This window comes from Microplitis demolitor, chromosome 9, assembly GCF_026212275.2.
Source record: "Microplitis demolitor isolate Queensland-Clemson2020A chromosome 9, iyMicDemo2.1a, whole genome shotgun sequence".
Classification (NCBI taxonomy): domain Eukaryota; kingdom Metazoa; phylum Arthropoda; class Insecta; order Hymenoptera; family Braconidae; genus Microplitis; species Microplitis demolitor.
Genome location: NC_068553.1, coordinates 15,351,776 through 15,360,038, shown reverse-complemented (window position 1 = coordinate 15,360,038; position 8,263 = coordinate 15,351,776). Strand labels below are relative to the sequence as shown.

General features: G+C 28.3%; 1 non-coding gene across 1 annotated transcript; it reads left to right on the top strand.

The window, feature by feature from the left end:
- The first annotated feature begins 2,981 nt into the window (after nucleotides 1–2,981).
- LOC103573586 (uncharacterized) lies at nucleotides 2,982–7,311 on the top strand. The gene is made up of 3 exons (XR_008404248.1): nucleotides 2,982–3,068; nucleotides 4,539–4,644; nucleotides 7,136–7,311. It is a non-coding gene; the product is annotated as an uncharacterized LOC103573586 (transcript).
- Nucleotides 7,312–8,263: the final 952 nt, after the last annotated feature.

Sequence of the window (8,263 nt, the reverse complement as noted above, 5' to 3'; positions counted from 1 at the left end):
ACTTCGTCAATGGTAGTCCTAAACGTTCAGCTGAATTTGCTGTTTTTCAGGATGGTTTTAATCAAAAATCTAAACTTTTGCGATTTGCTCCGACAAGGTGGTTGTCTCGTCAAATCGCAATTTCTAGGATTTTGGATAATTGGGACGCGATGCTTTCTTATTTGACAGAACAATCTCTTATGAATAATGTTGCAGTTGCAACAAAATTACTTAGTATCATGAATAATCCTGTGACAAAAGCATATCTGCTTTTTTTAAAATTTGCACTTGACTCTTTGGAAAAGATGAATGCACAGTTTCAATCCAGTGAAACATTAGTCCATAAATTACAACCTTCTTCAAAGAAATTGTTCGATGAAGTACTTTAAAGGTTCATGAAACCAGATTTATTGGATCCTACAATCTTTAAGGCTAGAAACATTGACTTCAAATCCATTGAGAACCACCGTGATGAGTCTGAAGTTGATGTTGGAACCGATTGCGAAGATTATTAAAGGAGCCAATTAGAATTAGGAATTCCTGAATCAGTCATTAATGAAGTTCGCTCCCAATGTAAAAAATTTTTTGAAACAGCTGCAGAACAAATTCACCTACGATTACCATTTGACAACACGTTTTTGTCTGATCTGACAGTTTTTTCGAGGGAAATCGCTCTCCTGGATTCTGATAGGGAATCATCGATTTCTCGATTACAGAACATTTGTACTACACTTGCGATTCCAGAAGGGAATCTTCAGAAAGAATGGCGTTACTTATACACTGTCAGTGCAAGTCTGAAGGATCGATGGTGCCAATTGTCATTTGATGACATGTGGGGAGAAATTGGCACCTTCACGTCTTCAGCTGGTACTATACAGTTTCCAACTTTGCGGGTTTTATTGAGTATCATAAGAGCCCTTCCTCATTCGAATGCTCCAGCAACTAAGTCTGAATTCGCTTTGCGTTATAAGATCGAACTTCAAATCGAAAAAATTAAGTGCGAAAGAAATGTCAATCGACAAAAATTTAGTGGAAATGATGCAACCATCAAAATTGTATGCCGAAAAGAAGAAGCCCCAGTCTCAACCAATGAATGTGCAGGCATATGATAGTGGTGATGATTGGGAAATGGATGAATCGTGAAAATTTTCGACTTTTTCAAGCTTTTTCCACTCTGAATAACTCTTATTTTGATTATTTATTCGCGTCTATTAATCAAATTTAAATTATTATCATATTAATCGTTGACATTTTTTTCAGTTTGTTCCACTGTGGAAAACTATTATTTTCATACTTTATTCGCGTGTATTCATCAAATTTTAATTACTTTATTTTTATATTAATTGTCGACTTTTTTTCAGCTTTTTCCATTGTGAAAAACTTTTATTTCAAATTCTGATTTCGATTATTAATCATACATAAATAAAACTAAAATTATTTTATATATTCAATTATAAAGTTAGAGCTTTAAGCTCCGATATATCATAAGTATTAAGTGCAATATTTGAAGCTTTAATTAATTTATTTATTTTAAGAAGAAGTTAGAGCCTTCAGCTCTGCTTCCACCTGAATCTAGTCTGATTTATAAAGCTTTAATTAATTAATTAATTAATTTATTTATTTTAAGAAGAAGTTAGGGTCTTCAGCTCTTCTTCCATCTGAATCTAGTCTAGTTTTTAAAGCTTTAATAACTTTATTTATTTTAAGAAGAAATTAGATCCTTCAGCTTTACTTCTGACAATCGATTCTAGTCTGCTATTTAAAGCTTTAATCATTTTTTTATTTTATAAGAAAGCAACAGCTTTAAGCTATGCAATTTAATATTAATTTTATTATCATTTAAAAAAATTGTTAACGTTCTTTGAGTTTTCGAGTTTATATTATGGTTGATAGGCCTCTGAGGAACCCACCTTAAAAAAAATGGGAACGCATCACGATACACAGTACCTCATGGATAATGTGGAAATCTGTGTCATTAAAATTAACAAATCAAAGAAAAAAAAAAATTCGAATTAAGAAAAAAAAACTCTGATCCAGCCGCAGAATCGAACACGCGATTCTGCGAACGTGAGGCTAAAAGGATTGCATACGTCCATTCGCCCATGTTATAAGTTTAAGACGTGAGGTAATATAAAAATCGTATTTTAGACTTCAAGTAAGAATTAAGTCTAATAATTATTATAAATAATATATAATTATTTTAAATAATATAACATTATTAATAATAATGAATTAATCATTAGAATTAGGTGTAGTAGCTTAAAAATGATAAGAAGCGATAAATAAAGTCTAAGAATTGCGTTTTGTTATTGCTTTAAATAATATTAATGAGCTTTTTTTGTAAGAATTAATTTAAGATAATTAGAAAATAGTTAATTATTAATTAGTTTAAAAAAAAAAATCGTCTCAGTCGCGGTTGTGAACCCACGACTCGAAGCTCCTGAAACAAAAACATTGTCGCACATCCACAGCTCCAGTATATCAAATAGGTACAACAGCTTATATAAAAATCGTATTTGAAACTTTGAGTAACAATTAACAATAATAACTAATATTAATAATAAATGACTTTTAATAATAATTATTTATTAAAATTACAATTAATAATCTAAAATTTATTATTGATTAAAAATATAATGAGAGGATTATGTTTTAACATTTATTTATCCATTTTACAGCCATTTAAATTTATTCAAAAAATTTTTAATTATCAGTTAATTAAAAATTTTGAACAAATAAATATTTAAAAATTATTACGTTAAAAAATAATAAAAAAAAAAAAAAATCAAATTAGAGTGCGGATTTGAACACGCAACTCTGAGTGGGTATGAAACGATGCATGGTGGGGACAATATTTCTCCTCCGCTTGTCTACAGCGCTCGGTTTCTTTCGGCTTCTTTCGGTTTCCCGACACACCGATAGACAAAATGGCATGTGTGCACCGCGCGTACGGCGCTCGGGAAGGGGTAAAAATATCGCACGTTTTGGCAGCACTGGAAATGGTAAACGTCACTACTTTCAGCATATAAAAAGTAGCGGTCTGCAAGTCGATTACACAAAAGCTCATAGAACTTCGAGGACAACGATTGGTAATAAATCATAATTGCTTATATATTTTTAATTATAACTGTTTTGCTATTGAATTTATAAAAAAAAATAAGTTTAATATTTTTTGTACACGGAGAGAAAAATCTGATATTTGTTATTTTTCAAACAAAAATTACTGTATCGCCGAGGCAAACTAGAAATGATCCAATAATATCGAAATTTTCCTTTAAATAAGTAAAAATTATAATCACTTAATCCTATAAATTACTGAATTATAAATAACATTACTATGAGTTTTAGAGTACAAAACACAAGCATTTAATAAAATTTACTATTTGATTTAGCAAAAAATCTATTTTAGAATAAAACTTTCACTGAGACTGCTATTGAATTTTTACTAATCCAGATTGTAAAAATTGTCTCCTTGAGTGTAAAAATAAATTTTTTTTTTCCGACGACATATATATATATATACATTTATATATTACATATTGTTGGTATGTCGTCTCTGTGTATTTACTTCTAGATATTTCTTAACTGTGATCTTTAAATCCGCCATCTCTTTTTTTTTACCACTGTGGGATTCGAACCTACGCCTTGCGAATAATCCAATTCGAATGCAAGCATGCTAACCACTCGGCTACAAGTACCATTCGAATATCTCGAAGTATATCCCGAATATAAATAAAATACAATGTACTCGAGATTATATCTCACGTATTAAAAGTTACAATGTCAAATAGTAATTTTTACCGTCCAAGTGGCGATTCACATTACCCATGTTTTAAAAAGTACAATACTTCAAGAAAATTTTATCTAATATTATAAATTTTAGGAGACTCTAGTTCTTTTTACAATGTTTTCAGTAGTAATTCTAAAATGTTATGAAGTAAAATTAATAATCTTGCGAATTGTACTAATCGGGATATAAATGAATAATTTTTGCGAAATTCATATAAACATAACTTAAGTCATGTGTGACTTTTCTGTTGTTTCCAGATCAAAATCACTATCTACTTTATACTAATATTTTTTATTTTATCTACTGAATTTTACAGAATAAATAAAAATAAATATAAATTTTACAGTAATTTATTGTTAATGAATTGTAATATTCAACTTCTACGCTTACAAATCATTTTAACTCAGAATTGTAATATTATCAGAGAGATTTTTTGAATATTGTTACTTTCAGAATGATCATTTCAAAATAATAACAGATTGTTACCATTCTTTATTCAATTTTTACTAATCTGCAGTATAATTTTTAGAAATCGTAAAATTTACAATACTGATTGTAAGAATTAACAAAAAAAATGCAACTTTCCATTATTAATAGTAATTTTTGGCTTGGATTGTAAATTTCTCTTCGGAAAGTAATTTTTATTTGACGACTATAAATATCAGCTAATTTTGAGCTCCGTTTTTTTTCCGTGTATAAAATTTTAAGCTCTATAAATCTTCGATCGTTTAGCTGCAATATTAAAATTAAATAACTTTTGTTTTTCCAGCTCAAGATACAAAATCAACAAAATGTCGAAAATAATTTTATTATTATCAATTCTCGTATTGATTGGTCTCTACGCTGGTACAGATGCAGGATGTGAAGGCAAATGGGTGAGTAATTATCATAACACAATAAAAAAATCGAAGCAATGAATGGTCCTGCGAGCCAACCCTAAAACTTCCCACTATTTTCAAGTTTGAAAAGCGCGATAACATTATTATTAGTATACTGTTGAGCTCATCGAGCTCAAAAAACTCTTAGACGAACAAATTCACACAGAAAAATATATATCCGAGATTATATGGCGGCGAAATAGCATATACATACGACAATACTAAAGATATGAGCCGGATGTATGCTATTTTGACGGGGTATACTTTCTCATGCGAGAAAAATTCATTTTGCTGAAAAAAAAAAAATTTTTATCCGACGAAATCTGCGGAACAAATCAACAGATATGCACGTGCATGCTTTGTGACAATCGAAATAGCTTGTTGAGACTTTGATCGAATCAAACTCAGAAATAAAGCGGTCGAGCGATTTTGAGTTATGCAATAAAATTAACAAAGAAAATTTTTTTTATTTTTATATTCCGTAAGATTTAAAAACTACTCAACCCCAGTAAACATATATCATAATTTACATAAGATATAAGTCACGAATGAGTCAGGTGTGACATTATTTTACACTTTTTTACGTAAGATTACGATGTAAAACTAATGACGTATATATAACGTAAATGTGATATCCGTGTGATATTCAAGGACGCCAGAAAAAATATTTTCGAAAAAAAAAAAAAAGGCATTACCGAATTTTTGATTTGATTATTACCGCACAAACGCATTACAAATTCAGAAACGCGAAGTGATAGCAGTAAATGATGAAAAAATTTGAGCCGTCATGGGACGCCTGGCAGATGTGAAACATTGTGTGTGTACAAGTAATATGCATAAAGGATAATATTATTACAGGAATTGAATATAGCCTAATGAAAAAATAAAGTATTACAAATTTCTTACAGAAAATGGTACTTTTATTTAACAAACATTTATTTACATGTGATATAAAAATTCGATATTAATATCAAGTGGCCACAATTTAAATATTTTCATCTGTGACTTCAGTAATAGTTATGTTCGATGTTTCCTCTGCCGGTATTACTGTGACGATTGGTCGATGATAACTAAAGTACGTTACAAAAGTATTGGATGAAACATCATCAAGATATCTCACAAATACAGCATCTATTGTTCTTCCATATTTGGTAGTAGATTCTCTTGGATTGTTGTTGATTTGCAATTGAAATTCTTTTTAAAAAAATGTCATTAATGGCATCGATACAGCTCTTGCAAAATTTACATTAAAATCTCCAGCTAAAATTAATGGTAGTTTATGTTTATTCGTTTTAAAAATTATAAGAAAAAAAATTTTTAGTGTGGCTTCAACATACTCATGAACTCAAATCTTAGTTAATTATTGCAATATATGACTAAAGATTTGCAAATATAAATTTTATTAATAAATTTTTCCATATTAATTCCTTCATGAATAATAAATAAAAAAAATAATTAATTGAAGATAATATTAATATAATTTATATAATCATTAATCTTAATATAATTTATATAATTACGGTACAAACTGGTACAAAATTTACAAGCATCCCATAGTAAACGTATGCGCATAGGTCCCAATCGTGTCTTCTGTGCATACCGTTTACTATGGGAAACTTGTAAATTTTGTGCCAGTTTTCTTATGGTCCGGTGTTACAATCCACCCATAGTAAAATTTGTTGGAAATTCTTTACAGTGTAAACTTATATGAAATTTTATAAAAACAATATTTGACGGTCTCGATGATAATTATAAAAAAATTTGCTTAGTTTCTCCAAATTTTTTAATGTTCTGTTGTGATGTGATATTTAAAAAATCTTATATAAAATTTTGCGAAACATTAAATAATTTCACAAAATTTTATGAAATTTAATCCATTGAAAAACTGCAATACTACACTTTACAATTCTAATATCAAAAAAGTTCAAACTGTCGTCACATTTTCTTTTTCATCCTCAATGATATTTTCGGTTTATCATCTATAAAAAAATAAAGTTACTTTTCTTATGCTCACGCTAATGTTTTAATCTAAAACGTCTGAAATATATTATCGAGTTTATCGATTGCTTTGGCCCCAAAAATGTTCGACATTTAGTTGTTATTTTTACACATTTTTGAAAATTAATTCTATGACTGTTTTATTTGAATAAATAGATGATAAAGATCATAAAATACTGACCTGTCACTGATGTAAAGATATGATTTAAGAGTGATATTCATATTAAGTATAACCATGACTTTGCTACTGAAATAAATCTATGATTTTTAAATTACTTTTTCGCTGGGACTACTATAAAAAATATACGAGTCGTTATTCTGACGATACGTTATTTGAAGATACATTAGATATAATTATTCTGACAATATTTTCCTCGTCGTGTGCGTCGCTTGAAAGTTGATACAATTAAAATTGTTTGTTTATACCTTTCGATCAACGACAACAATATCAACTGAAAAATGAATAAACATTAAAATATATTTTTTTTAGTGCCATCCATCCCAAGATTATTACTGTTGTGACAAATATGAGTGCAGTTCGTCTTTTTGGCAAGGTACCTGCGTTAATAGTGCCGCGGCCGATTCTGTAACTGTAGGATAATAATTATAACAATACAGTAAAAATTGAAAAATGTATTTTTCCAATCAATAAAACTGTTAATACACAACAAATTTTTAATTGGTTTTCATTAATTGACATCTTAATATCTTCTTTATCAACCCTAAGAGCTATTATTTCACACAACGAAAAATATACAGTAAAATTTTTTAAATAATATGAGAATAATTATTAAATTTATAGATAGTGACTTAAAACGCTGTTGATTTAGAGGAAAAATTCATAAACAAAAGTGAATTTTACTGTCCCGTTTATTAAATTTCACTATTCCATTTAGTAAATTTTATTATATTAGAATAGAAACAAATAAAATAAAAATTTTAAAAGCTTCTAACTTTTCATTGTTATTGCTACCATTTTTAATATTATTATTATTATTATTATTATTATTATTATTATTATTATTATTATTATTATTGTTATTATTATTATTGTTATTATTATTATTATTATTATTATTATTATTATTATTATTATTATTATTATTGTTATTATTATAATATACGTAATTGGTGTTGGTGTCGACTTTAATATTTAAACAATCACACGCTTCAACTGAGATCCGAACCCTAACCTCCCGCGCGCGTCCTTTCCTATATCGGACGGCCGATTTTCCTTTGAAAAAAGGTTTCTGAAATTGTAATACATATTTGTGTATGTTATCTTCACCAACTTTTAATTTTATTTATACATAGTAAAATTTGCTGTACAAATAGTAAAATATATAATCTTGTTAGCAAAATATATAGAAGAAGAACCTACGTCATGTCAAGGCACCTAGGACAAGTTGATGTAAGTTTCTTAGCGTACAGGTTAAACTTTTTCTATAAGATTGAATTTGTCAAACACGTGGGGTAATTCCTTTAGCTAAAATTTTATCGTCCTTTATAAAATCTAGTTATTTATATTTAATTTATTTAATCTCTGTACATGCGGGAAACTATATAATTGCCGATTTTAATTGTCAGGCGATTTTTCTAGACATTGAAAAATTTCTTA